We start from the raw sequence: 27912 nt of genomic DNA on the forward strand, positions 1-27912 counted from the left end.
TGAACTGTCTCTCTACTCTAAAGTCCGGGACACACCAGCGCGCCGCAGACAGTCCCTGCTAACACGAAACGTTGTGGCAACGTTGTGCGTTAGCTGGGGTGCCACACCAGACCGGAACTATATTTTACAAAACGAACACATTGTCTTGATAAAACAGCTGTAATTGAGTGCCTGACACGCCAGTCAAGCGCAATCTTGAGAAGGTGTGCATTTCAGTAAGGATTTCAATTGACATGCAGTATGAAACTGAAAGGAGGTTGCATCACTATGATGCATAACATTGCATGTATTGTATTTTCAAGTGTGTGCATTCATCCTGTTGTCATTTTGTTTTGAAAGCAGAAGAATTATTCAACAGGTTGCTGAGACAAATGTAAACCAGTAAAACATATGAAGAGAAACAAACCTTGAATATAAGTTCAGTTGTTTAAACATTTGACAAACTATGGTGAGGGGGTAAGAAAACACACAAATCCAGCAGCTCCTGTATTTCAATACACCAGAACCCAATATTATTGGCGAGTCGGGTAGTCCATCATCACAGTTCGAGGGCAGGCATCATTTCAGTAATTTCATCCCGTTGCATTCACATCCGTGCCTTGAATGAGATTGAATGTGATCTTTGCTCTCAAGTATGTTCCCAAGTTTTACACTTTCGTGCTTTGCATGAATGGGAATGGAACCGTGTGTGTTGAATGAGGCTCCTTGTGAGCACTGAACTTTGTCCGGTGGAGTTCCTTTTTGTGTTGCTGTAATTGTGTCATTTCTCGATGAGAAAGATTAGGCAACATTTAGTCACTTCTAGCCATGATGCTCAATTTATTTACGAATGTACCCTAGTTACTAGGGACCGTTTACGTTGGAGAACAAGATCTATTGTATGCCTGTGTATTTGGGGAAGTCAAATCTGAAATAATGATGAAATTGCGTGTATCCAAAGTTAAAACTCGTGATTTGTCGCCCTCTGGTGTGTAAAAGATGCAAAAGCTTACAGCACCTGGTATTCCCAGGCGGTCTCCCATCCAAGTACTGACCAGGCCCGAGCCTGCTTAGCTTCCGAGATCGGACGAGATCGGGCGTATTCAGGCTAGTATGGCCGTAAGCCAGGGAGGCTGTCCCTGACGCTCTACTTAAAGGGAAGGCAATATCCGTTTCTGCCGCTCATACTTGCAGTTGAACTGTCTCTCTACTCTAAAGTCCGGGACACACCAGCGCGCCGCAGACAGTCCCTGCTAACACGAAACGTTGTGGCAACGTTGTGCGTTAGCTGGGGTGCCACACCAGACCGGAGCTATATTTTACAAAACGAACACATTGTCTTGAAATTACAGCTGTAATTGAGTGCCTGACACGCCAGTCAAGCGCAATCTTGAGAAGGTGTGCATTTCAGTAAGGATTTCAATTGACATGCAGTATGAAACTGAAAGGAGGTTGCATCACTATGATGCATAACATTGCATGTATTATATTTTCAAGTGAGTGCATTCATCCTGTTGTCATTTTGTTTTGAAAGCAGAAGAATCATTCAACAGGTTGCTGAGACAAATGTAAACCAGTAAAACATATGAAGAGAAACAAACCTTGAATATAAGTTCAGTTGTTTAAACATTTGACAAACTATGGTGAGGGGGTAAGAAAACACACAAATCCAGCAGCTCCTGTATTTCAATACACCAGAACCCAATATTATTGGCGAGTCGGGTAGTCCATCATCACAGTTCGAGGGCAGGCATCATTTCAGTAATTTCATCCCGTTGCATTCACATCCGTGCCTTGAATGAGATTGAATGTGATCTTTGCTCTCAAGTATGTTCCCAAGTTTTACACTTTCGTGCTTTGCATGAATGGGAATGGAACCGTGTGTGTTGAATGAGGCTCCTTGTGAGCACTGAACTTTGTCCGGTGGAGTTCCTTTTTGTGTTGCTGTAATTGTGTCATTTCTCGATGAGAAAGATTAGGCAACATTTAGTCACTTCTAGCCATGATGCTCAATTTATTTACGAATGTACCCTAGTTACTAGGGACCGTTTACGTTGGAGAACAAGATCTATTGTATGCCTGTGTATTTGGGGAAGTCAAATCTGAAATAATGATGAAATTGCATGTATCCAAAGTTAAAACTCGTGATTTGTCGCCCTCTGGTGTGTAAAAGATGCAAAAGCTTACAGCACCTGGTATTCCCAGGCGGTCTCCCATCCAAGTACTGACCAGGCCCGAGCCTGCTTAGCTCCCGAGATCGGACGAGATCGGGCGTATTCAGGCTAGTATGGCCGTAAGCCAGGGAGGCTGTCCCTGACGCTCTACTTAAAGGGAAGGCAATATCCGTTTCTGCCGCTCATACTTGCAGTTGAACTGTCTCTCTACTCTAAAGTCCGGGACACACCAGCGCGCCGCAGACAGTCCCTGCTAACACGAAACGTTGTGGCAACGTTGTGCGTTAGCTGGGGTGCCACACCAGACCGGAGCTATATTTTACAAAACGAACACATTGTCTTGATAATACAGCTGTAATTGAGTGCCTGACACGCCAGTCAAGCGCAATCTTGAGAAGGTGTGCATTTCAGTAAGGATTTCAATTGACATGCAGTATGAAACTGAAAGGAGGTTGCATCACTATGATGCATAACATTGCATGTATTGTATTTTCAAGTGTGTGCATTCATCCTGTTGTCATTTTGTTTTGAAAGCAGAAGAATCATTCAACAGGTTGCTGAGACAAATGTAAACCAGTAAAACATATGAAGAGAAACAAACCTTGAATATAAGTTCAGTTGTTTAAACATTTGACAAACTATGGTGAGGGGGTAAGAAAACACACAAATCCAGCAGCTCCTGTATTTCAATACACCAGAACCCAATATTATTGGCGAGTCGGGTAGTCCATCATCACAGTTCGAGGGCAGGCATCATTTCAGTAATTTCATCCCGTTGCATTCACATCCGTGCCTTGAATGAGATTGAATGTGATCTTTGCTCTCAAGTATGTTCCCAAGTTTTACACTTTCGTGCTTTGCATGAATGGGAATGGAACCGTGTGTGTTGAATGAGGCTCCTTGTGAGCACTGAACTTTGTCCGGTGGAGTTCCTTTTTGTGTTGCTGTAATTGTGTCATTTCTCGATGAGAAAGATTAGGCAACATTTAGTCACTTCTAGCCATGATGCTCAATTTATTTACGAATGTACCCTAGTTACTAGGGACCGTTTACGTTGGAGAACAAGATCTATTGTATGCCTGTGTATTTGGGGAAGTCAAATCTGAAATAATGATGAAATTGCGTGTATCCAAAGTTAAAACTCGTGATTTGTCGCCCTCTGGTGTGTAAAAGATGCAAAAGCTTACAGCACCTGGTATTCCCAGGCGGTCTCCCATCCAAGTACTGACCAGCCCCGAGCCTGCTTAGCTTCCGAGATCGGACGAGATCGGGCGTATTCAGGCTAGTATGGCCGTAAGCCAGGGAGGCTGTCCCTGACGCTCTACTTAAAGGGAAGGCAATATCCGTTTCTGCCGCTCATACTTGCAGTTGAACTGTCTCTCTACTCTAAAGTCCGGGACACACCAGCGCGCCGCAGACAGTCCCTGCTAACACGAAACGTTGTGGCAACGTTGTGCGTTAGCTGGGGTGCCACACCAGACCGGAGCTATATTTTACAAAACGAACACATTGTCTTGATAATACAGCTGTAAATGAGTGCCTGACACGCCAGTCAAGCGCAATCTTGAGAAGGTGTGCATTTCAGTAAGGATTTCAATTGACATGCAGTATGAAACTGAAAGGAGGTTGCATCACTATGATGCATAACATTGCATGTATTATATTTTCAAGTGAGTGCATTCATCCTGTTGTCATTTTGTTTTGAAAGCAGAAGAATCATTCAACAGGTTGCTGAGACAAATGTAAACCAGTAAAACATATGAAGAGAAACAAACCTTGAATATAAGTTCAGTTGTTTAAACATTTGACAAACTATGGTGAGGGGGTAAGAAAACACACAAATCCAGCAGCTCCTGTATTTCAATACACCAGAACCCAATATTATTGGCGAGTCGGGTAGTCCATCATCACAGTTCGAGGGCAGGCATCATTTCAGAAATTTCATCCCGTTGCATTCACATCCGTGCCTTGAATGAGATTGAATGTGATCTTTGCTCTCAAGTATGTTCCCAAGTTTTACACTTTCGTGCTTTGCATGAATGGGAATGGAACCGTGTGTGTTGAATGAGGCTCCTTGTGAGCACTGAACTTTGTCCGGTGGAGTTCCTTTTTGTGTTGCTGTAATTGTGTCATTTCTCGATGAGAAAGATTAGGCAACATTTAGTCACTTCTAGCCATGATGCTCAATTTATTTACGAATGTACCCTAGTTACTAGGGACCGTTTACGTTGGAGAACAAGATCTATTGTATGCCTGTGTATTTGGGGAAGTCAAATCTGAAATAATGATGAAATTGCATGTATCCAAAGTTAAAACTCGTGATTTGTCGCCCTCTGGTGTGTAAAAGATGCAAAAGCTTACAGCACCTGGTATTCCCAGGCGGTCTCCCATCCAAGTACTGACCAGGCCCGAGCCTGCTTAGCTCCCGAGATCGGACGAGATCGGGCGTATTCAGGCTAGTATGGCCGTAAGCCAGGGAGGCTGTCCCTGACGCTCTACTTAAAGGGAAGGCAATATCCGTTTCTGCCGCTCATACTTGCAGTTGAACTGTCTCTCTACTCTAAAGTCCGGGACACACCAGCGCGCCGCAGACAGTCCCTGCTAACACGAAACGTTGTGGCAACGTTGTGCGTTAGCTGGGGTGCCACACCAGACCGGAGCTATATTTTACAAAACGAACACATTGTCTTGATAATACAGCTGTAATTGAGTGCCTGACACGCCAGTCAAGCGCAATCTTGAGAAGGTGTGCATTTCAGTAAGGATTTCAATTGACATGCAGTATGAAACTGAAAGGAGGTTGCATCACTATGATGCATAACATTGCATGTATTGTATTTTCAAGTGTGTGCATTCATCCTGTTGTCATTTTGTTTTGAAAGCAGAAGAATCATTCAACAGGTTGCTGAGAAAAATGTAAACCAGTAAAACATATGAAGAGAAACAAACCTTGAATATAAGTTCAGTTGTTTAAACATTTGACAAACTATGGTGAGGGGGTAAGAAAACACACAAATCCAGCAGCTCCTGTATTTCAATACACCAGAACCCAATATTATTGGCGAGTCGGGTAGTCCATCATCACAGTTCGAGGGCAGGCATCATTTCAGTAATTTCATCCCGTTGCATTCACATCCGTGCCTTGAATGAGATTGAATGTGATCTTTGCTCTCAAGTATGTTCCCAAGTTTTACACTTTCGTGCTTTGCATGAATGGGAATGGAACCGTGTGTGTTGAATGAGGCTCCTTGTGAGCACTGAACTTTGTCCGGTGGAGTTCCTTTTTGTGTTGCTGTAATTGTGTCATTTCTCGATGAGAAAGATTAGGCAACATTTAGTCACTTCTAGCCATGATGCTCAATTTATTTACGAATGTACCCTAGTTACTAGGGACCGTTTACGTTGGAGAACAAGATCTATTGTATGCCTGTGTATTTGGGGAAGTCAAATCTGAAATAATGATGAAATTGCGTGTATCCAAAGTTAAAACTCGTGATTTGTCGCCCTCTGGTGTGTAAAAGATGCAAAAGCTTACAGCACCTGGTATTCCCAGGCGGTCTCCCATCCAAGTACTGACCAGCCCCGAGCCTGCTTAGCTTCCGAGATCGGACGAGATCGGGCGTATTCAGGCTAGTATGGCCGTAAGCCAGGGAGGCTGTCCCTGACGCTCTACTTAAAGGGAAGGCAATATCCGTTTCTGCCGCTCATACTTGCAGTTGAACTGTCTCTCTACTCTAAAGTCCGGGACACACCAGCGCGCCGCAGACAGTCCCTGCTAACACGAAACGTTGTGGCAACGTTGTGCGTTAGCTGGGGTGCCACACCAGACCGGAGCTATATTTTACAAAACGAACACATTGTCTTGATAATACAGCTGTAAATGAGTGCCTGACACGCCAGTCAAGCGCAATCTTGAGAAGGTGTGCATTTCAGTAAGGATTTCAATTGACATGCAGTATGAAACTGAAAGGAGGTTGCATCACTATGATGCATAACATTGCATGTATTATATTTTCAAGTGAGTGCATTCATCCTGTTGTCATTTTGTTTTGAAAGCAGAAGAATCATTCAACAGGTTGCTGAGACAAATGTAAACCAGTAAAACATATGAAGAGAAACAAACCTTGAATATAAGTTCAGTTGTTTAAACATTTGACAAACTATGGTGAGGGGGTAAGAAAACACACAAATCCAGCAGCTCCTGTATTTCAATACACCAGAACCCAATATTATTGGCGAGTCGGGTAGTCCATCATCACAGTTCGAGGGCAGGCATCATTTCAGTAATTTCATCCCGTTGCATTCACATCCGTGCCTTGAATGAGATTGAATGTGATCTTTGCTCTCAAGTATGTTCCCAAGTTTTACACTTTCGTGCTTTGCATGAATGGGAATGGAACCGTGTGTGTTGAATGAGGCTCCTTGTGAGCACTGAACTTTGTCCGGTGGAGTTCCTTTTTGTGTTGCTGTAATTGTGTCATTTCTCGATAAGAAAGATTAGGCAACATTTAGTCACTTCTAGCCATGATGCTCAATTTATTTACGAATGTACCCTAGTTACTAGGGACCGTTTACGTTGGAGAACAAGATCTATTGTATGCCTGTGTATTTGGGGAAGTCAAATCTGAAATAATGATGAAATTGCGTGTATCCAAAGTTAAAACTCGTGATTTGTCGCCCTCTGGTGTGTAAAAGATGCAAAAGCTTACAGCACCTGGTATTCCCAGGCGGTCTCCCATCCAAGTACTGACCAGGCCCGAGCCTGCTTAGCTCCCGAGATCGGACGAGATCGGGCGTATTCAGGCTAGTATGGCCGTAAGCCAGGGAGGCTGTCCCTGACGCTCTACTTAAAGGGAAGGCAATATCCGTTTCTGCCGCTCATACTTGCAGTTGAACTGTCTCTCTACTCTAAAGTCCGGGACACACCAGCGCGCCGCAGACAGTCCCTGCTAACACGAAACGTTGTGGCAACGTTGTGCGTTAGCTGGGGTGCCACACCAGACCGGAGCTATATTTTACAAAACGAACACATTGTCTTGATAATACAGCTGTAATTGAGTGCCTGACACGCCAGTCAAGCGCAATCTTGAGAAGGTGTGCATTTCAGTAAGGATTTCAATTGACATGCAGTATGAAACTGAAAGGAGGTTGCATCACTATGATGCATAACATTGCATGTATTGTATTTTCAAGTGTGTGCATTCATCCTGTTGTCATTTTGTTTTGAAAGCAGAAGAATCATTCAACAGGTTGCTGAGACAAATGTAAACCAGTAAAACATATGAAGAGAAACAAACCTTGAATATAAGTTCAGTTGTTTAAACATTTGACAAACTATGGTGAGGGGGTAAGAAAACACACAAATCCAGCAGCTCCTGTATTTCAATACACCAGAACCCAATATTATTGGCGAGTCGGGTAGTCCATCATCACAGTTCGAGGGCAGGCATCATTTCAGTAATTTCATCCCGTTGCATTCACATCCGTGCCTTGAATGAGATTGAATGTGATCTTTGCTCTCAAGTATGTTCCCAAGTTTTACACTTTCGTGCTTTGCATGAATGGGAATGGAACCGTGTGTGTTGAATGAGGCTCCTTGTGAGCACTGAACTTTGTCCGGTGGAGTTCCTTTTTGTGTTGCTGTAATTGTGTCATTTCTCGATGAGAAAGATTAGGCAACATTTAGTCACTTCTAGCCATGATGCTCAATTTATTTACAAATGTACACTAGTTAATAGGGACCGTTTACGTTGGAGAACAAGATCTATTGTATGCCTGTGTATTTGGGGAAGTCAAATCTGAAATAATGATGAAATTGCGTGTATCCAAAGTTAAAACTCGTGATTTGTCGCCCTCTGGTGTGTAAAAGATGCAAAAGCTTACAGCACCTGGTATTCCCAGGCGGTCTCCCATCCAAGTACTGACCAGGCCCGAGCCTGCTTAGCTTCCGAGATCGGACGAGATCGGGCGTATTCAGGCTAGTATGGCCGTAAGCCAGGGAGGCTGTCCCTGACGCTCTACTTAAAGGGAAGGCAATATCCGTTTCTGCCGCTCATACTTGCAGTTGAACTGTCTCTCTACTCTAAAGTCCGGGACACACCAGCGCGCCGCAGACAGTCCCTGCTAACACGAAACGTTGTGGCAACGTTGTGCGTTAGCTGGGGTGCCACACCAGACCGGAACTATGTATTACAAAACGAACACATTGTCTTGATAAAACAGCTGTAATTGAGTGCCTGACACGCCAGTCAAGCGCAATCTTGAGAAGGTGTGCATTTCAGTAAGGATTTCAATTGACATGCAGCATGAAACTGAAAGGAGGTTGCATCACTATGATGCATAACATTGCATGTATTGTATTTTCAAGTGTGTGCATTCATCCTGTTGTCATTTTGTTTTGAAAGCAGAAGAATCATTCAACAGGTTGCTGAGACAAATGTAAACCAGTAAAACATATGAAGAGAAACAAACCTTGAATATAAGTTCAGTTGTTTAAACATTTGACAAACTATGGTGAGGGGGTTAGAAAACACACAAATCCAGCAGCTCCTGTATTTCAATACACCAGAACCCAATATTATTGGCGAGTCGGGTAGTCCATCATCACAGTTCGAGGGCAGGCATCATTTCAGTAATTTCATCCCGTTGCATTCACATCCGTGCCTTGAATGAGATTGAATGTGATCTTTGCTCTCAAGTATGTTCCCAAGTTTTACACTTTCGTGCTTTGCATGAATGGGAATGGAACCGTGTGTGTTGAATGAGGCTCCTTGTGAGCACTGAACTTTGTCCGGTGGAGTTCCTTTTTGTGTTGCTGTAATTGTGTCATTTCTCGATGAGAAAGATTAGGCAACATTTAGTCACTTCTAGCCATGATGCTCAATTTATTTACGAATGTACCCTAGTTACTAGGGACCGTTTACGTTGGAGAACAAGATCTATTGTATGCCTGTGTATTTGGGGAAGTCAAATCTGAAATAATGATGAAATTGCGTGTATCCAAAGTTAAAACTCGTGATTTGTCGCCCTCTGGTGTGTAAAAGATGCAAAAGCTTACAGCACCTGGTATTCCCAGGCGGTCTCCCATCCAAGTACTGACCAGGCCCGAGCCTGCTTAGCTTCCGAGATCCGACGAGATCGGGCGTATTCAGGCTAGTATGGCCGTAAGCCAGGGAGGCTGTCCCTGACGCTCTACTTAAAGGGAAGGCAATATCCGTTTCTGCCGTTCATACTTACAGTTGAACTGTCTCTCTACTCTAAAGCCCGGGACACACCAGCGCGCCGCAGACAGTCCCTGCTAACACGCCACGTTGTGGCAACATTGTGGCAACGTTGTGCGTTAGCTGGGGTGCCACACCAGACCGGAACTATGTATTACAAAACGAACACATTGTCTTGATAAAACAGCTGTAATTGAGTGCCTGACACGCCAGTCAAGCGCAATCTTGAGAAGGTGTGCATTTCAGTAAGGATTTCAATTGACATGCAGTATGAAACTGAAAGGAGGTTGCATCACTATGATGCATAACATTGCATGTATTGTATTTTCAAGTGTGTGCATTCATCCTGTTGTCATTTTGCTTTGAAAGCAGAAGAATCATTCAACAGGTTGCTGAGACAAATGTAAACCAGTAAAACATATGAAGAGAAACAAACCTTGAATATAAGTTCAGTTGTTTAAACATTTGACAAACTATGGTGAGGGGGTAAGAAAACACACAAATCCAGCAGCTCCTGTATTTCAATACACCAGAACCCAATATTATTGGCGAGTCGGGTAGTCCATCATCACAGTTCGAGGGCAGGCATCATTTCAGTAATTTCATCCCGTTGCATTCACATCCGTGCCTTGAATGAGATTGAATGTGATCTTTGCTCTCAAGTATGTTCCCAAGTTTTACACTTTCGTGCTTTGCATGAATGGGAATGGAACCGTGTGTGTTGAATGAGGCTCCTTGTGAGCACTGAACTTTGTCCGGTGGAGTTCCTTTTTGTGTTGCTGTAATTGTGTCATTTCTCGATGAGAAAGATTAGGCAACATTTAGTCACTTCTAGCCATGATGCTCAATTTATTTACGAATGTACCCTAGTTACTAGGGACCGTTTACGTTGGAGAACAAGATCTATTGTATGCCTGTGTATTTGGGGAAGTCAAATCTGAAATAATGATGAAATTGCGTGTATCCAAAGTTAAAACTCGTGATTTGTCGCCCTCTGGTGTGTAAAAGATGCAAAAGCTTACAGCACCTGGTATTCCCAGGCGGTCTCCCATCCAAGTACTGACCAGGCCCGAGACTGCTTAGCTTCAGAGATCGGACGAGATCGGGCGTATTCAGGCTAGTATGGCCGTAAGCCAGGGAGGCTGTCCCTGACGCTCTACTTAAAGGGAAGGCAATATCCGTTTCTGCCGTTCATACTTACAGTTGAACTGTCTCTCTACTCTAAAGCCCGGGACACACCAGCGCGCCGCAGACAGTCCCTGCTAACACGCCACGTTGTGGCAACATTGTGGCATTGTTGTGCGTTAGCTGGGGTGCCACACCAGACCGGAACTATGTATTACAAAACGAACACATTGTCTTGATAAAACAGCTGTAATTGAGTGCCTGACACGCCAGTCAAGCGCAATCTTGAGAAGGTGTGCATTTCAGTAAGGATTTCAATTGACATGCAGTATGAAACTGAAAGGAGGTTGCATCACTATGATGCATAACATTGCATGTATTGTATTTTCAAGTGTGTGCATTCATCCTGTTGTCATTTTGTTTTGAAAGCAGAAGAATCATTCAACAGGTTGCTGAGACAAATGTAAACCAGTAAAACATATGAAGAGAAACAAACCTTGAATATAAGTTCAGTTGTTTAAACATTTGACAAACTATGGTGAGGGGGTAAGAAAACACACAAATCCAGCAGCTCCTGTATTTCAATACACCAGAACCCAATATTATTGGCAAGTCGGGTAGTCCATCATCACAGTTCGAGGGCAGGCATCATTTCAGTAATTTCATCCCGTTGCATTCACATCCGTGCCTTGAATGAGATTGAATGTGATCTTTGCTCTCAAGTATGTTCCCAAGTTTTACACTTTCGTGCTTTGCATGAATGGGAATGGAACCGTGTGTGTTGAATGAGGCTCCTTGTGAGCACTGAACTTTGTCCGGTGGAGTTCCTTTTTGTGTTGCTGTAATTGTGTCATTTCTCGATGAGAAAGATTAGGCAACATTTAGTCACTTCTAGCCATGATGCTCAATTTATTTACGAATGTACCCTAGTTACTAGGGACCGTTTACGTTGGAGAACAAGATCTATTGTATGCCTGTGTATTTGGGGAAGTCAAATCTGAAATAATGATGAAATTGCGTGTATCCAAAGTTAAAACTCGTGATTTGTCGCGCTATGGTGTGTAAAAGATGCAAAAGCTTACAGCACCTGGTATTCCCAGGGGGTCTCCCATCCAAGTACTGACCAGGCCCGAGCCTGCTTAGCTTCTGAGATCGGACGAGATCGGGCGTATTCAGGCTAGTATGGCCGTAAGCCAGGGAGGCTGTCCCTGACGCTCTACTTAAAGGGAAGGCAATATCCGTTTCTGCCGTTCATACTTACAGTTGAACTGTCTCTCTACTCTAAAGCCCGGGACACACCAGCGCGCCGCAGACAGTCCCTGCTAATATGCCACGTTGTGGCAACGTTGTGCGTTAGCTGGGGTGCCACACTAGACTGGAACTATATTTTACAAAACGAACACATTTGTCTTGATAAAACAGCTGTTATTGAGTGCCTGACACGCCAGTCAAGCGCAATCTTGAGAAGGTGTGCATTTCAGTAAGGATTTCAATTGACATGCAGTATGAAACTGAAAGGAGGTTGCATCACTATGATGCATAACATTGCATGTATTGTATTTTCAAGTGTGTGCATTCATCCTGTTGTCATTTTGTTTTGAAAGCAGAAGAATCATTCAACAGGTTGCTGAGACAAATGTAAACCAGTAAAACATATGAAGAGAAACAAACCTTGAATATAAGTTCAGTTGTTTAAACATTTGACAAACTATGGTGAGGGGGTAAGAAAACACACAAATCCAGCAGCTCCTGTATTTCAATACACCAGAACCCAATATTATTGGCGAGTCGGGTAGTCCATCATCACAGTTCGAGGGCAGGCATCATTTCAGTAATTTCATCCCGTTGCATTCAAATCCGTGCCTTGAATGAGATTGAATGTGATCTTTGCTCTCAAGTATGTTCCCAAGTTTTACACTTTCGTGCTTTGCATGAATGGGAATGGAACCGTGTGTGTTGAATGAGGCTCCTTGTGAGCACTGAACTTTGTCCGGTGGAGTTCCTTTTTGTGTTGCTGTAATTGTGTCATTTCTCGATGAGAAAGATTAGGCAACATTTAGTCACTTCTAGCCATGATGCTCAATTTATTTACGAATGTACCCTAGTTACTAGGGACCGTTTACGTTGGAGAACAAGATCTATTGTATGCCTGTGTATTTGGGGAAGTCAAATCTGAAATAATGATGAAATTGCGTGTATCCAAAGTTAAAACTCGTGATTTGTCGCCCTCTGGTGTGTAAAAGATGCAAAAGCTTACAGCACCTGGTATTCCCAGGCGGTCTCCCATCCAAGTACTGACCAGGCCCGAGCCTTCTTAGCTTCCGAGATCGGACGAGATCGGGCGTATTCAGGCTAGTATGGCCGTAAGCCAGGGAGGCTGTCCCTGACGCTCTACTTAAAGGGAAGGCAATATCCGTTTCTGCCGCTCATACTTGCAGTTGAACTGTCTCTCTACTCTAAAGTCCGGGACACACCAGCGCGCCGCAGACAGTCCCTGATAACACAAAACGTTGTGGCAACGTTGTGCGTTAGCTGGGGTGCCACACCAGACCGGAACTATATTTTACAAAACGAACACATTGTCTTGATAATACAGCTGTAATTGAGTGCCTGACACGCCAGTCAAGCGCAATCTTGAGAAGGTGTGCATTTCAGTAAGGATTTCAATTGACATGCAGTATGAAACTGAAAGGAGGTTGCATCACTATGATGCATAACATTGCATGTATTGTATTTTCAAGTGTGTGCATTCATCCTGTTGTCATTTTGTTTTGAAAGCAGAAGAATCATTCAACAGGTTGCTGAGACAAATGTAAACCAGTAAAACATATGAAGAGAAACAAACCTTGAATATAAGTTCAGTTGTTTAAACATTTGACAAACTATGGTGAGGGGGTTAGAAAACACACAAATCCAGCAGCTCCTGTATTTCAATACACCAGAACCCAATATTATTGGCGAGTCGGGTAGTCCATCATCACAGTTCGAGGGCAGGCATCATTTCAGTAATTTCATCCCGTTGCATTCACATCCGTGCCTTGAATGAGATTGAATGTGATCTTTGCTCTCAAGTATGTTCCCAAGTTTTACACTTTCGTGCTTTGCATGAATGGGAATGGAACCGTGTGTGTTGAATGAGGCTCCTTGTGAGCACTGAACTTTGTCCGGTGGAGTTCCTTTTTGTGTTGCTGTAATTGTGTCATTTCTCGATGAGAAAGATTAGGTAACATTTAGTCACTTCTAGCCATGATGCTCAATTTATTTACGAATGTATCCTAGTTACTAGGGACCGTTTACATTGGAGAACAAGATCTATTGTATGCCTGTGTATTTGGGGAAGTCAAATCTGAAATAATGATGAAATTGCGTGTATCCAAAGTTAAAACTCGTGATTTGTCGCCCTTTGGTGTGTAAAAGATGCAAAAGCTTACAGCACCTGGTATTCCCAGGCGGTCTCCCATCCAAGTACTGACCAGGCCCGAGCCTGCTTAGCTTCCGAGAACGGACGAGATCGGGCGTATTCAGGCTAGTATGGCCGTAAGCCAGGGAGGCTGTCCCTGACGCTCTACTTAAAGGGAAGGCAATATCCGTTTCTGCCGTTCATACTTACAGTTGAACTGTCTCTCTACTCTAAAGCCCGGGACACACCAGCGCGCCGCAGACAGTCCCTGCTAACACGCCACGTTGTGGCAACGTTGTGCGTTAGCTGGGGTGCCACACCAGACCGGAACTATATATTACAAAACGAACACATTGTCTTGATAAAACAGCTGTAATTGAGTGCCTGACACGCCAGTCAAGCGCAATCTTGAGAAGGTGTGCATTTCAATAAGGATTTCAATTGACATGCAGTATGAAACTGAAAGGAGGTTGCATCACTATGATGCATAACATTGCATGTATTGTATTTTCAAGTGTGTGCATTCATCCTGTTGTCATTTTGTTTTGAAAGCAGAAGAATCATTCTTGCTGAGGTTGCTGAGACAAATGTAAACCAGTAAAACATATGAAGAGAAACAAACCTTGAATATAAGTTCAGTTGTTTAAACATTTGACAAACTATGGTGAGGGGGTAAGAAAACACACAAATCCAGCAGCTCCTGTATTTCAATACACCAGAACCCAATATTATTGGCGAGTCGGGTAGTCCATCATCACAGTTCGAGGGCAGGCATCATTTCAGTAATTTCATCCCGTTGCATTCACATCCGTGCCTTGAATGAGATTGAATGTGATCTTTGCTCTCAAGTATGTTCCCAAGTTTTACACTTTCGTGCTTTGCATGAATGGGAATGGAACCGTGTGTGTTGAATGAGGCTCCTTGTGAGCACTGAACTTTGTCCGGTGGAGTTCCTTTTTGTGTTGCTGTAATTGTGTCATTTCTCGATGAGAAAGATTAGGCAACATTTAGTCACTTCTAGCCATGATGCTCAATTTATTTACGAATGTACCCTAGTTACTAGGGACCGTTTACGTTGGAGAACAAGATCTATTGTATGCCTGTATATTTGGGGAAGTCAAATCTGAAATAATGATGAAATTGCGTGTATCCAAAGTTAAAACTCGTGATTTGTCGCCCTCTGGTGTGTAAAAGATGCAAAAGCTTACAGCACCTGGTATTCCCAGGCGGTCTCCCATCCAAGTACTGACCAGGCCCGAGCCTGCTTAGCTTCCGAGATCGGGCGTATTCAGGCTAGTATGGCCGTAAGCCAGGGAGGGTGTCCCTGACGCTCTACTTAAAGGGAAGGCAATATCCGTTTCTGCCGTTCATACTTACAGTTGAACTGTCTCTCTACTCTAAAGCCCGGGACACACCAGCGCGCCGCAGACAGTCCCTGCTAACACGTCACGTTGTGGCAACATTGTGGCAACGTTGTGCGTTAGCTGGGGTGCCACACCAGACCGGAACTATATATTACAAAACGAACACATTCTCTTGATAAAACAGCAGTAATTGAGTGCCTGACACGCCAGTCAAGCGCAATCTTGAGAAGGTGTGCATTTCAGTAAGGATTTCAATTGACATGCAGTATGAAACTGAAAGGAGGTTGCATCACTATGATGCATAACATTGCATGTATTGTATTTTCAAGTGTGTGCATTCATCCTGTTGTCATTTTGCTTTGAAAGCAGAAGAATCATTCAACAGGTTGCTGAGACAAATGTAAACCTGTAAAACATATGAAGAGAAACAAACCTTGAATATAAGTTCAGTTGTTTAAACATTTGACAAACTATGGTGAGGGGGTAAGAAAACACACAAATCCAGCAGCTCCTGTATTTCAATACACCAGAACCCAATATTATTGGCGAGTCGGGTAGTCCATCATCACAGTTCGAGGGCAGGCATCATTTCAGTAATTTCATCCCGTTGCATTCACATCCGTGCCTTGAATGAGATTGAATGTGATCTTTGCTCTCAAGTATGTTCCCAAGTTTTACACTTTCGTGCTTTGCATGAATGGGAATGGAACCGTGTGTGTTGAATGAGGCTCCTTGTGAGCACTGAACTTTGTCCGGTGGAGTTCCTTTTTGTGTTGCTGTAATTGTGTCATTTCTCGATGAGAAAGATTAGGCAACATTTAGTCACTTCTAGCCATGATGCTCAATTTATTTACGAATGTACCCTAGTTACTAGGGACCGTTTACGTTGGAGAACAAGATCTATTGTATGCCTGTGTATTTGGGGAAGTCAAATCTGAAATAATGATGAAATTGCGTGTATCCAAAGTTAAAACTCGTGATTTGTCGCCCTCTGGTGTGTAAAAGATGCAAAAGCTTACAGCACCTGGTATTCCCAGGCGGTCTCCCATCCAAGTACTGACCAGGCCCGAGCCTGCTTAGCTTCCGAGATCGGACGAGATCGGGCGTATTCAGGCTAGTATGGCCGTAAGCCAGGGAGGCTGTCCCTGACGCTCTACATAAAGGGAAGGCAATATCCGTTTCTGCCGTTCATACTTACAGTTGAACTGTCTCTCTACTCTAAAGCCCGGGACACACCAGCGCGCCGCAGACAGTCCCTGCTAACACGCCACGTTGTGGCAACATTGTGGCAACGTTGTGCGTTAGCTGGGGTGCCACACCAGATTGGAACTATGTATTACAAAACGAACACATTGTCTTGATAAAACAGCTGTAATTGAGTGCCTGACACGCCAGTCAAGCGCAATCTTGAGAAGGTGTGCATTTCAGTAAGGATTTCAATTGACATGCAGTATGAAACTGAAAGGAGGTTGCATCACTATGATGCATAACATTGCATGTATTGTATTTTCAAGTGTGTGCATTCATCCTGTTGTCATTTTGTTTTGAAAGCAGAAGAATCATTCAACAGGTTGCTGAGACAAATGTAAACCAGTAAAACATATGAAGAGAAACAAACCTTGAATATAAGTTCAGTTGTTTAAACATTTGACAAACTATGGTGAGGGGGTAAGAAAACACACAAATCCAGCAGCTCCTGTATTTCAATACACCAGAACCCAATATTATTGGCAAGTCGGGTAGTCCATCATCACAGTTCGAGGGCAGGCATCATTTCAGTAATTTCATCCCGTTGCATTCACATCCGTGCCTTGAATGAGATTGAATGTGATCTTTGCTCTCAAGTATGTTCCCAAGTTTTACACTTTCGTGCTTTGCATGAATGGGAATGGAACCGTGTGTGTTGAATGAGGCTCCTTGTGAGCACTGAACTTTGTCCGGTGGAGTTCCTTTTTGTGTTGCTGTAATTGTGTCATTTCTCGATGAGAAAGATTAGGCAACATTTAGTCACTTCTAGCCATGATGCTCAATTTATTTACGAATGTACCCTAGTTACTAGGGACCGTTTACGTTGGAGAACAAGATCTATTGTATGCCTGTGTATTTGGGGAAGTCAAATCTGAAATAATGATGAAATTGCGTGTATCCAAAGTTAAAACTCGTGATTTGTCGCGCTATGGTGTGTAAAAGATGCAAAAGCTTACAGCACCTGGTATTCCCAGGGGGTCTCCCATCCAAGTACTGACCAGGCCCGAGCCTGCTTAGCTTCCGAGATCGGACGAGATCGGGCGTATTCAGGCTAGTATGGCCGTAAGCCAGGGAGGCTGTCCCTGACGCTCTACTTAAAGGGAAGGCAATATCCGTTTCTGCCGTTCATACTTACAGTTGAACTGTCTCTCTACTCTAAAGCCCGGGACACACCAGCGCGCCGCAGACAGTCCCTGCTAATATGCCACGTTGTGGCAACGTTGTGCGTTAGCTGGGGTGCCACACCAGACTGGAACTATATTTTACAAAACGAACACATTTGTCTTGATAAAACAGCTGTAATTGAGTGCCTGACACGCCAGTCAAGCGCAATCTTGAGAAGGTGTGCATTTCAGTAAGGATTTCAATTGACATGCAGTATGAAACTGAAAGGAGGTTGCATCACTATGATGCATAACATTGCATGTATTGTATTTTCAAGTGTGTGCATTCATCCTGTTGTCATTTTGTTTTGAAAGCAGAAGAATCATTCAACAGGTTGCTGAGACAAATGTAAACCAGTAAAACATATGAAGAGAAACAAACCTTGAATATAAGTTCAGTTGTTTAAACATTTGACAAACTATGGTGAGGGGGTAAGAAAACACACAAATCCAGCAGCTCCTGTATTTCAATACACCAGAACCCAATATTATTGGCGAGTCGGGTAGTCCATCATCACAGTTCGAGGGCAGGCATCATTTCAGTAATTTCATCCCGTTGCATTCAAATCCGTGCCTTGAATGAGATTGAATGTGATCTTTGCTCTCAAGTATGTTCCCAAGTTTTACACTTTCGTGCTTTGCATGAATGGGAATGGAACCGTGTGTGTTGAATGAGGCTCCTTGTGAGCACTGAACTTTGTCCGGTGGAGTTCCTTTTTGTGTTGCTGTAATTGTGTCATTTCTCGATGAGAAAGATTAGGCAACATTTAGTCACTTCTAGCCATGATGCTCAATTTATTTACGAATGTACCCTAGTTACTAGGGACCGTTTACGTTGGAGAACAAGATCTATTGTATGCCTGTGTATTTGGGGAAGTCAAATCTGAAATAATGATGAAATTGTGTGTATCCAAAGTTAAAACTCGTGATTTGTCGCCCTCTGGTGTGTAAAAGGTGCAAAAGCTTACAGCACCTGGTATTCCCAGGCGGTCTCCCATTCAAGTACTGACCAGGCCCGAGCCTGCTTGGCTTCCGAGATCGGACGAGATCGGGCGTATTCAGGCTAGTATGGCTGTAAGCCAGGGAGGCTGTCCCTGACGCTCTACTTAAAGGGAAGGCAATATCCGTTTCTGCCGCTCATACTTGCAGTTGAACTGTCTCTCTACTCTAAAGCCCGGGACACACCAGCGCGCCGCAGCCAGTCCCTGCTAACACGAAACGTTGTGGCAACGTTGTGCGTTAGCTGGGGTGCCACACCAGACCGGAACTATATTTTACAGAACGAACACATTGTCTTGATAATACAGCTGTAATTGAGTGCCTGACACGCCAGTCAAGCGCAATCTTGAGAAGGTGTGCATTTCAGTAAGGATTTCAATTGACATGCAGTATGAAACTGAAAGGAGGTTGCATCACTATGATGCATAACATTGCATGTATTATATTTTCAAGTGTGTGCATTCATCCTGTTGTCATTTTGTTTTGAAAGCAGAAGAATCATTCAACAGGTTGCTGAGACAAATGTAAACCAGTAAAACATATGAAGAGAAACAAACCTTGAATATAAGTTCAGTTGTTTAAACATTTGACAAACTATGGTGAGGGGGTAAGAAAACACACAAATCCAGCAGCTCCTGTATTTCAATACACCAGAACCCAATATTATTGGCGAGTCGGGTAGTCCATCATCACAGTTCGAGGGCAGGCATCATTTCAGTAATTTCATCCCGTTGCATTCACATCCGTGCCTTGAATGAGATTGAATGTGATCTTTGCTCTCAAGTATGTTCCCAAGTTTTACACTTTCGTGATTTGCATGAATGGGAATGGAACCGTGTGTGTTGAATGAGGCTCCTTGTGAGCACTGAACTTTGTCCGGTGGAGTTCCTTTTTGTGTTGCTGTAATTGTGTCATTTCTCGATGAGAAAGATTAGGCAAAAATTTAGTCACTTCTAGCCATGATGCTCAATTTATTTACGAATGTACCCTAGTTACTAGGGACCGTTTACGTTGGAGAACAAGATCTATTGTATGCCTGTATATTTGGGGAAGTCAAATCTGAAATAATGATGAAATTGCGTGTATCCAAAGTTAAAACTCGTGATTTGTCGCCCTCTGGTGTGTAAAAGATGCAAAAGCTTACAGCACCTGGTATTCCCAGGCGGTCTCCCATCCAAGTACTGACCAGGCCCGAGCCTTCTTAGCTTCCGAGAACGGACGAGATCGGGCGTATTCAGGCTAGTATGGCCGTAAGCCAGGGAGGCTGTCCCTGACGCTCTACTTAAAGGGAAGGCAATATCCGTTTCTGCCGCTCATACTTGCAGTTGAACTGTCTCTCTACTCTAAAGTCCGGGACACACCAGCGCGCCGCAGACAGTCCCTGATAACACAAAACGTTGTGGCAACGTTGTGCGTTAGCTGGGGTGCCACACCAGACCGGAACTATATTTTACAAAACGAACACATTGTCTTGATAATACAGCTGTAATTGAGTGCCTGACACGCCAGTCAAGCGCAATCTTGAGAAGGTGTGCATTTCAGTAAGGATTTCAATTGACATGCAGTATGAAACTGAAAGGAGGTTGCATCACTATGATGCATAACATTGCATGTATTGTATTTTCAAGTGTGTGCATTCATCCTGTTGTCATTTTGTTTTGAAAGCAGAAGAATCATTCAACAGGTTGCTGAGACAAATGTAAACCAGTAAAACATATGAAGAGAAACAAACCTTGAATATAAGTTCAGTTGTTTAAACATTTGACAAACTATGGTGAGGGGGTTAGAAAACACACAAATCCAGCAGCTCCTGTATTTCAATACACCAGAACCCAATATTATTGGCGAGTCGGGTAGTCCATCATCACAGTTCGAGGGCAGGCATCATTTCAGTAATTTCATCCCGTTGCATTCACATCCGTGCCTTGAATGAGATTGAATGTGATCTTTGCTCTCAAGTATGTTCCCAAGTTTTACACTTTCGTGCTTTGCATGAATGGGAATGGAACCGTGTGTGTTGAATGAGGCTCCTTGTGAGCACTGAACTTTGTCCGGTGGAGTTCCTTTTTGTGTTGCTGTAATTGTGTCATTTCTCGATGAGAAAGATTAGGCAACATTTAGTCACTTCTAGCCATGATGCTCAATTTATTTACGAATGTACCCTAGTTACTAGGGACCGTTTACGTTGGAGAACAAGATCTATTGTATGCCTGTGTATTTGGGGAAGTCAAATCTGAAATAATGATGAAATTGCGTGTATCCAAAGTTAAAACTCGTGATTTGTCGCCCTTTGGTGTGTAAAAGATGCAAAAGCTTACAGCACCTGGTATTCCCAGGCGGTCTCCCATCCAAGTACTGACCAGGCCCGAGCCTGCTTAGCTTCCGAGAACGGACGAGATCGGGCGTATTCAGGCTAGTATGGCCGTAAGCCAGGGAGGCTGTCCCTGACGCTCTACTTAAAGGGAAGGCAATATCCGTTTCTGCCGTTCATACTTACAGTTGAACTGTCTCTCTACTCTAAAGCCCGGGACACACCAGCGCGCCGCAGACAGTCCCTGCTAACACGCCACGTTGTGGCAACGTTGTGCGTTAGCTGGGGTGCCACACCAGACCGGAACTATATATTACAAAACGAACACATTGTCTTGATAAAACAGCTGTAATTGAGTGCCTGACACGCCAGTCAAGCGCAATCTTGAGAAGGTGTGCATTTCAGTAAGGATTTCAATTGACATGCAGTATGAAACTGAAAGGAGGTTGCATCACTATGATGCATAACATTGCATGTATTGTATTTTCAAGTGTGTGCATTCATCCTGTTGTCATTTTGTTTTGAAAGCAGAAGAATCATTCAACAGGTTGCTGAGACAAATGTAAACCAGTAAAACATATGAAGAGAAACAAACCTTGAATATAAGTTCAGTTGTTTAAACATTTGACAAACTATGGTGAGGGGGTAAGAAAACACACAAATCCAGCAGCTCCTGTATTTCAATACACCAGAACCCAATATTATTGGTGAGTCGGGTAGTCCATCATCACAGTTCGAGGGCAGGCATCATTTCAGTAATTTCATCCCGTTGCATTCACATCCGTGCCTTGAATGAGATTGAATGTGATCTTTGCTCTCAAGTATGTTCCCAAGTTTTACACTTTCGTGCTTTGCATGAGTGGAATGGAACCGTGTGTGTTGAATGAGGCTCCTTGTGAGCACTGAACTTTGTCCGGTGGAGTTCCTTTTTGTGTTGCTGTAATTGTGTCATTTCTCGATGAGAAAGATTAGGCAACATTTAGTCACTTCTAGCCATGATGCTCAATTTATTTACGAATGTACCCTAGTTACTAGGGACCGTTTACGTTGGAGAACAAGATCTATTGTATGCCTGTGTATTTGGGGAAGTCAAATCTGAAATAATGATGAAATTGCGTGTATCCAAAGTTAAAACTCGTGATTTGTCGCCCTCTGGTGTGTAAAAGATGCAAAAGCTTACAGCACCTGGTATTCCCAGGCGGTCTCCCATCCAAGTACTGACCAGGCCCAAGCCTGCTTAGCTTCCGAGATCGGACGAGATCGGGCGTATTCAGGCTAGTATGGCCGTAAGCCAGGGAGGCTGTCCCTGACGCTCTACTTAAAGGGAAGGCAATATCCGTTTCTGCTGCTCATACTTGCAGTTGAACTGTCTCTCTACTCTAAAGTCCGGGACACACCAGCGCGCCGCAGACAGTCCCTGCTAACACGAAACGTTGTGGCAACGTTGTGCGTTAGCTGGGGTGCCACACCAGACCGGAACTATATTTTACAAAACGAACACATTGTCTTGATAATACAGCTGTAATTGAGTGCCTGACACGCCAGTCAAGCACAATCTTGAGAAGGTGTGCATTTCAATAAGGATTTCAATTGACATGCAGTATGAAACTGAAAGGAGGTTGCATCACTATGATGCATAACATTGCATGTATTGTATTTTCAAGTGTGTGCATTCATCCTGTTGTCATTTTGTTTTGAAAGCAGAAGAATCATTCTTGCTGAGGTTGCTGAGACAAATGTAAACCAGTAAAACATATGAAGAGAAACAAACCTTGAATATAAGTTCAGTTGTTTAAACATTTGACAAACTATGGTGAGGGGGTAAGAAAACACACAAATCCAGCAGCTCCTGTATTTCAATACACCAGAACCCAATATTATTGGCGAGTCGGGTAGTCCATCATCACAGTTCGAGGGCAGGCATCATTTCAGTAATTTCATCCCGTTGCATTCACATCCGTGCCTTGAATGAGATTGAATGTGATCTTTGCTCTCAAGTATGTTTCCAAGTTTTACACTTTCGTGCTTTGCATGAATGGGAATGGAACCGTGTGTGTTGAATGAGGCTCCTTGTGAGCACTGAACTTTGTCCGGTGGAGTTCCTTTTTGTGTTGCTGTAATTGTGTCATTTCTCGATGAGAAAGATTAGGCAACATTTAGTCACTTCTAGCCATGATGCTCAATTTATTTACGAATGTACCCTAGTTACTAGGGACCGTTTACGTTGGAGAACAAGATCTATTGTATGCCTGTATATTTGGGGAAGTCAAATCTGAAATAATGATGAAATTGCGTGTATCCAAAGTTAAAACTCGTGATTTGTCGCCCTCTGGTGTGTAAAAGATGCAAAAGCTTACAGCACCTGGTATTCCCAGGCGGTCTCCCATCCAAGTACTGACCAGGCCCGAGCCTTCTTAGCTTCCGAGATCGGACGAGATCGGGCGTATTCAGGCTAGTATGGCTGTAAGCCAGAGAGGCTGTCCCTGACGCTCTACTTAAAGGGAAGGCAATATCCGTTTCTGCCGCTCATACTTGCAGTTGAACTGTCTCTCTACTCTAAAGTCCGGGACACACCAGCGCGCCGCAGACAGTCCCTGCTAACACAAAACGTTGTGGCAACGTTGTGCGTTAGCTGGGGTGCCACACCAGACCGGAACTATATTTTACAAAACGAACACATTGTCTTGATAATACAGCTGTAATTGAGTGCCTGACACGCCAGTCAAGCGCAATCTTGAGAAGGTGTGCATTTCAGTAAGGATTTCAATTGACATGCAGTATGAAACTGAAAGGAGGTTGCATCACTATGATGCATAACATTGCATGTATTGTATTTTCAAGTGTGTGCATTCATCCTGTTGTCATTTTGTTTTGAAAGCAGAAGAATCATTCAACAGGTTGCTGAGACAAATGTAAACCAGTAAAACATATGAAGAGAAAAAAACCTTGAATATAAGTTCAGTTGTTTAAACATTTGACAAACTATGGTGAGGGGGTTAGAAAACACACAAATCCAGCAGCTCCTGTATTTCAATACACCAGAACCCAATATTATTGGCGAGTCGGGTAGTCCATCATCACAGTTCGAGGGCAGGCATCATTTCAGTAATTTCATCCCGTTGCATTCACATCCTTGCCTTGAATGAGATTGAATGTGATCTTTACTCTCAAGTATGTTCCCAAGTTTTACACTTTCGTGCTTTGCATGAATGGGAATGGAACCGTGTGTGTTGAATGAGGCTCCTTGTGAGCACTGAACTTTGTCCGGTGGAGTTCCTTTTTGTGTTGCTGTAATTGTGTCATTTCTCGATGAGAAAGATTAGGCAACATTTAGTCACTTCTAGCCATGATGCTCAATTTATTTACGAATGTACCCTAGTTACTAGGGACCGTTTACGTTGGAGAACAAGATCTATTGTATGCCTGTGTATTTGGGGAAGTCAAATCTGAAATAATGATGAAATTGCGTGTATCCAAAGTTAAAACTCGTGATTTGTCGCCCTCTGGTGTGTAAAAGATGCAAAAGCTTACAGCACCTGGTATTCCCAGGCGGTCTCCCATCCAAGTACTGACCAGGAACGAGCATGCTTAGCTTCCGAGATCGGACGAGATCGGGCGTATTCAGGCTAGTATGGCCGTAAGCCAGGAAGGCTGTCCCTGACGCTCTACTTAAAGGGAAGGCAATATCCGTTTCTGCCGTTCATACTTACAGTTGAACTGTCTCTCTACTCTAAAGCCCGGGACACACCAGCACGCCGCAGACAGTCCCTGCTAACACGCCACGTTGTGGCAACATTGTGGCAACGTTGTGCGTTAGCTGGGGTGCCACACCAGACCGGAACTATATATTACAAAACGAACACATTCTCTTGATAAAACAGCTGTAATTGAGTGCCTGACACGCCAGTCAAGCGCAATCTTGAGAAGGTGTGCATTTCAGTAAGGATTTCAATTGACATGCAGTATGAAACTGAAAGGAGGTTGCATCACTATGATGCATAACATTGCATGTATTGTATTTTCAAGTGTGTGCATTCATCCTGTTGTCATTTTGCTTTGTAAGCAGAAGAATCATTCAACAGGTTGCTGAGACAAATGTAAACCAGTAAAACATATGAAGAGAAACAAACCTTGAATATAAGTTCAGTTGTTTAAACATTTGACAAACTATGGTGAGGGGTAAGAAAACACACAAATCCAGCAGCTCCTGTATTTCAATACACCAGAACCCAATATTATTGGCGAGTCAGGTAGTCCATCATCACAGTTCGAGGGCAGGCATCATTTCAGTAATTTCATCCCGTTGCATTCACATCCGTGCCTTGAATGAGATTGAATGTGATCTTTGCTCTCAAGTATGTTCCCAAGTTTTACACTTTCGTGCTTTGCATGAATGGGAATGGAACCGTGTGTGTTGAATGAGGCTCCTTGTGAGCACTGAACTTTGTCCGGTGGAGTTCCTTTTTGTGTTGCTGTAATTGTGTCATTTCTCGATGAGAAAGATTAGGCAACATTTAGACACTTCTAGCCATGATGCTCAATTTATTTACGAATGTACCCTAGTTACTAGGGACCGTTTACGTTGGAGAACAAGATCTATTGTATGCCTGTGTATTTGGGGAAGTCAAATCTGAAATAATGATGAAATTGCGTGTATCCAAAGTTAAAACTCGTGATTTGTCGCCCTCTGGTGTGTAAAAGATGCAAAAGCTTACAGCACCTGGTATTCCCAGGCGGTCTCCCATCCAAGTACTGACCAGGCCCGAGCCTGCTTAGCTTCCGAGATCGGACGAGATCGGGCGTATTCAGGCTAGTATGGCCGTAAGCCAGGGAGGCTGTCCCTGACGCTCTACTTAAAGGGAAGGCAATATCCGTTTCTGCTGCTCATACTTGCAGTTGAACTGTCTCTCTACTCTAAAGTCCGGGACACACCAGCGCGCCGCAGACAGTCCCTGCTAACACGAAACGTTGTGGCAACGTTGTGCGTTAGCTGGGGTGCCACACCAGACCGGAACTATATTTTACAAAACGAACACATTGTCTTGATAATACAGCTGTAATTGAGTGCCTGACACGCCAGTCAAGCGCAATCTTGAGAAGGTGTGCATTTCAATAAGGATTTCAATTGACATGCAGTATGAAACTGAAAGGAGGTTGCATCACTATGATGCATAACATTGCATGTATTGTATTTTCAAGTGTGTGCATTCATCCTGTTGTCATTTTGTTTTGAAAGCAGAAGAATCATTCTTGCTGAGGTTGCTGAGACAAATGTAAACCAGTAAAACATATGAAGAGAAACAAACCTTGAATATAAGTTCAGTTGTTTAAACATTTGACAAACTATGGTGAGGGGGTAAGAAAACACACAAATCCAGCAGCTCCTGTATTTCAATACACCAGAACCCAATATTATTGGCGAGTCGGGTAGTCCATCATCACAGTTCGAGGGCAGGCATCATTTCAGTAATTTCATCCCGTTGCATTCACATCCGTGCCTTGAATGAGATTGAATGTGATCTTTGCTCTCAAGTATGTTCCCAAGTTTTACACTTTCGTGCTTTGCATGAATGGGAATGGAACCGTGTGTGTTGAATGAGGCTCCTTGTGAGCACTGAACTTTGTCCGGTGGAGTTCCTTTTTGTGTTGCTGTAATTGTGTCATTTCTCGATGAGAAAGATTAGGCAACATTTAGTCACTTCTAGCCATGATGCTCAATTTATTTACGAATGTACCCTAGTTACTAGGGACCGTTTACGTTGGAGAACAAGATCTATTGTATGCCTGTGTATTTGGGGAAGTCAAATCTGAAATAATGATGAAATTGCGTGTATCCAAAGTTAAAACTCGTGATTTGTCGCCCTCTGGTGTGTAAAAGATGCAAAAGCTTACAGCACCTGGTATTCCCAGGCGGTCTCCCATCCAAGTACTGACCAGGCCCGAGCCTGCTTAGCTTCCGAGATCGGACGAGATCGGGCGTATTCAGTCTAGTATGGCCGTAAGCCAGGGAGGCTGTCCCTGACGCTCTACTTAAAGGGAAGGCAATATCCGTTTCTGCCGTTCATACTTACAGTTGAACTGTCTCTCTACTCTAAAGCCCGGGACACACCAGCGCGCCGCAGACAGTCCCTGCTAACACGCCACGTTGTGGCAACATTGTGGCAACGTTGTGCGTTAGCTGGGGTGCCACACCAGACCGGAACTATATATTACAAAACGAACACATTGTCTTGATAAAACAGCTGTAATTGAGTGCCTGACACGCCAGTCAAGCGCAATCTTGAGAAGGTGTGCATTTCAGTAAGGATTTCAATTGACATGCAGTATGAAACTGAAAGGAGGTTGCATCACTATGATGCATAACATTGCATGTATTGTATTTTCAAGTGTGTGCATTCATCCTGTTGTCATTTTGTTTTGAAAGCAGAAGAATCATTCAACAGGTTGCTGAGACAAATGTAAACCAGTAAAACATATGAAGAGAAACAAACCTTGAATATAAGTTCAGTTGTTTAAACATTTGACAAACTATGGTGAGGGGGTAAGAAAACACACAAATCCAGCAGCTCCTGTATTTCAATACACCAGAACCCAATATTATTGGCGAGTCGGGTAGTCCATCATCACAGTTCGAGGGCAGGCATCATTTCAGTAATTTCATCCCGTTGCATTCACATCCGTGCCTTGAATGAGATTGAATGTGATCTTTGCTCTCAAGTATGTTCCCAAGTTTTACACTTTCGTGCTTTGCATGAATGGGAATGGAACCGTGTGTGTTGAATGAGGCTCCTTGTGAGCACTGAACTTTGTCCGGTGGAGTTCCTTTTTGTGTTGCTGTAATTGTGTCATTTCTCGATGAGAAAGATTAGGCAACATTTAGTCACTTCTAGCCATGATGCTCAATTTATTTACGAATGTACCCTAGTTAC

General features: G+C 43.5%; 22 non-coding genes and 1 pseudogene across 22 annotated transcripts; all 23 read right to left on the reverse strand.

Annotated features, from left to right (window-relative positions):
* Window positions 1-985: 985 nt before the first annotated feature.
* On the reverse strand, window positions 986-1104 carry LOC136755679 (5S ribosomal RNA). The gene has a single exon (XR_010817794.1). It is a non-coding gene; the product is annotated as a 5S ribosomal RNA (ribosomal RNA).
* A 1055-nt stretch (window positions 1105-2159) lies between these two features.
* On the reverse strand, window positions 2160-2278 carry LOC136756351 (5S ribosomal RNA). Its single transcript, XR_010818441.1, has one exon. It is a non-coding gene; the product is annotated as a 5S ribosomal RNA (ribosomal RNA).
* A 1055-nt stretch (window positions 2279-3333) lies between these two features.
* LOC136757100 (5S ribosomal RNA) lies at window positions 3334-3452 on the reverse strand. Its single transcript, XR_010819144.1, has one exon. It is a non-coding gene; the product is annotated as a 5S ribosomal RNA (ribosomal RNA).
* A 1055-nt stretch (window positions 3453-4507) lies between these two features.
* Window positions 4508-4626, reverse strand: LOC136756353 (5S ribosomal RNA). Its single transcript, XR_010818443.1, has one exon. It is a non-coding gene; the product is annotated as a 5S ribosomal RNA (ribosomal RNA).
* Window positions 4627-5681: 1055 nt separating this feature from the next.
* On the reverse strand, window positions 5682-5800 carry LOC136757101 (5S ribosomal RNA). The gene has a single exon (XR_010819145.1). It is a non-coding gene; the product is annotated as a 5S ribosomal RNA (ribosomal RNA).
* Window positions 5801-6855: 1055 nt separating this feature from the next.
* LOC136756354 (5S ribosomal RNA) lies at window positions 6856-6974 on the reverse strand. Its single transcript, XR_010818444.1, has one exon. It is a non-coding gene; the product is annotated as a 5S ribosomal RNA (ribosomal RNA).
* A 1055-nt stretch (window positions 6975-8029) lies between these two features.
* LOC136755680 (5S ribosomal RNA) lies at window positions 8030-8148 on the reverse strand. Its single transcript, XR_010817795.1, has one exon. It is a non-coding gene; the product is annotated as a 5S ribosomal RNA (ribosomal RNA).
* Window positions 8149-9203: 1055 nt separating this feature from the next.
* LOC136756216 (5S ribosomal RNA) lies at window positions 9204-9322 on the reverse strand. The gene has a single exon (XR_010818315.1). It is a non-coding gene; the product is annotated as a 5S ribosomal RNA (ribosomal RNA).
* Window positions 9323-10388: 1066 nt separating this feature from the next.
* LOC136757271 (5S ribosomal RNA) lies at window positions 10389-10507 on the reverse strand. Its single transcript, XR_010819307.1, has one exon. It is a non-coding gene; the product is annotated as a 5S ribosomal RNA (ribosomal RNA).
* Window positions 10508-11573: 1066 nt separating this feature from the next.
* On the reverse strand, window positions 11574-11692 carry LOC136756739 (5S ribosomal RNA). The gene has a single exon (XR_010818802.1). It is a non-coding gene; the product is annotated as a 5S ribosomal RNA (ribosomal RNA).
* Window positions 11693-12748: 1056 nt separating this feature from the next.
* On the reverse strand, window positions 12749-12867 carry LOC136756670 (5S ribosomal RNA). Its single transcript, XR_010818737.1, has one exon. It is a non-coding gene; the product is annotated as a 5S ribosomal RNA (ribosomal RNA).
* A 1055-nt stretch (window positions 12868-13922) lies between these two features.
* Window positions 13923-14041, reverse strand: LOC136756567 (5S ribosomal RNA). Its single transcript, XR_010818643.1, has one exon. It is a non-coding gene; the product is annotated as a 5S ribosomal RNA (ribosomal RNA).
* Window positions 14042-15099: 1058 nt separating this feature from the next.
* Window positions 15100-15208, reverse strand: LOC136757620 (uncharacterized; annotated as a pseudogene).
* A 1066-nt stretch (window positions 15209-16274) lies between these two features.
* LOC136755681 (5S ribosomal RNA) lies at window positions 16275-16393 on the reverse strand. Its single transcript, XR_010817796.1, has one exon. It is a non-coding gene; the product is annotated as a 5S ribosomal RNA (ribosomal RNA).
* A 1066-nt stretch (window positions 16394-17459) lies between these two features.
* Window positions 17460-17578, reverse strand: LOC136755840 (5S ribosomal RNA). Its single transcript, XR_010817950.1, has one exon. It is a non-coding gene; the product is annotated as a 5S ribosomal RNA (ribosomal RNA).
* A 1056-nt stretch (window positions 17579-18634) lies between these two features.
* On the reverse strand, window positions 18635-18753 carry LOC136756704 (5S ribosomal RNA). The gene has a single exon (XR_010818769.1). It is a non-coding gene; the product is annotated as a 5S ribosomal RNA (ribosomal RNA).
* Window positions 18754-19809: 1056 nt separating this feature from the next.
* On the reverse strand, window positions 19810-19928 carry LOC136757193 (5S ribosomal RNA). Its single transcript, XR_010819233.1, has one exon. It is a non-coding gene; the product is annotated as a 5S ribosomal RNA (ribosomal RNA).
* A 1055-nt stretch (window positions 19929-20983) lies between these two features.
* LOC136756569 (5S ribosomal RNA) lies at window positions 20984-21102 on the reverse strand. The gene has a single exon (XR_010818644.1). It is a non-coding gene; the product is annotated as a 5S ribosomal RNA (ribosomal RNA).
* Window positions 21103-22156: 1054 nt separating this feature from the next.
* LOC136755700 (5S ribosomal RNA) lies at window positions 22157-22275 on the reverse strand. Its single transcript, XR_010817814.1, has one exon. It is a non-coding gene; the product is annotated as a 5S ribosomal RNA (ribosomal RNA).
* A 1058-nt stretch (window positions 22276-23333) lies between these two features.
* Window positions 23334-23452, reverse strand: LOC136756781 (5S ribosomal RNA). The gene has a single exon (XR_010818841.1). It is a non-coding gene; the product is annotated as a 5S ribosomal RNA (ribosomal RNA).
* Window positions 23453-24507: 1055 nt separating this feature from the next.
* LOC136757482 (5S ribosomal RNA) lies at window positions 24508-24626 on the reverse strand. The gene has a single exon (XR_010819501.1). It is a non-coding gene; the product is annotated as a 5S ribosomal RNA (ribosomal RNA).
* Window positions 24627-25691: 1065 nt separating this feature from the next.
* LOC136755682 (5S ribosomal RNA) lies at window positions 25692-25810 on the reverse strand. The gene has a single exon (XR_010817797.1). It is a non-coding gene; the product is annotated as a 5S ribosomal RNA (ribosomal RNA).
* Window positions 25811-26868: 1058 nt separating this feature from the next.
* LOC136756626 (5S ribosomal RNA) lies at window positions 26869-26987 on the reverse strand. The gene has a single exon (XR_010818698.1). It is a non-coding gene; the product is annotated as a 5S ribosomal RNA (ribosomal RNA).
* Window positions 26988-27912: the final 925 nt, after the last annotated feature.

The sequence above is a fragment of the Amia ocellicauda genome, chromosome 8 (assembly GCF_036373705.1).
Source record: "Amia ocellicauda isolate fAmiCal2 chromosome 8, fAmiCal2.hap1, whole genome shotgun sequence".
NCBI lineage: Eukaryota > Metazoa > Chordata > Actinopteri > Amiiformes > Amiidae > Amia > Amia ocellicauda.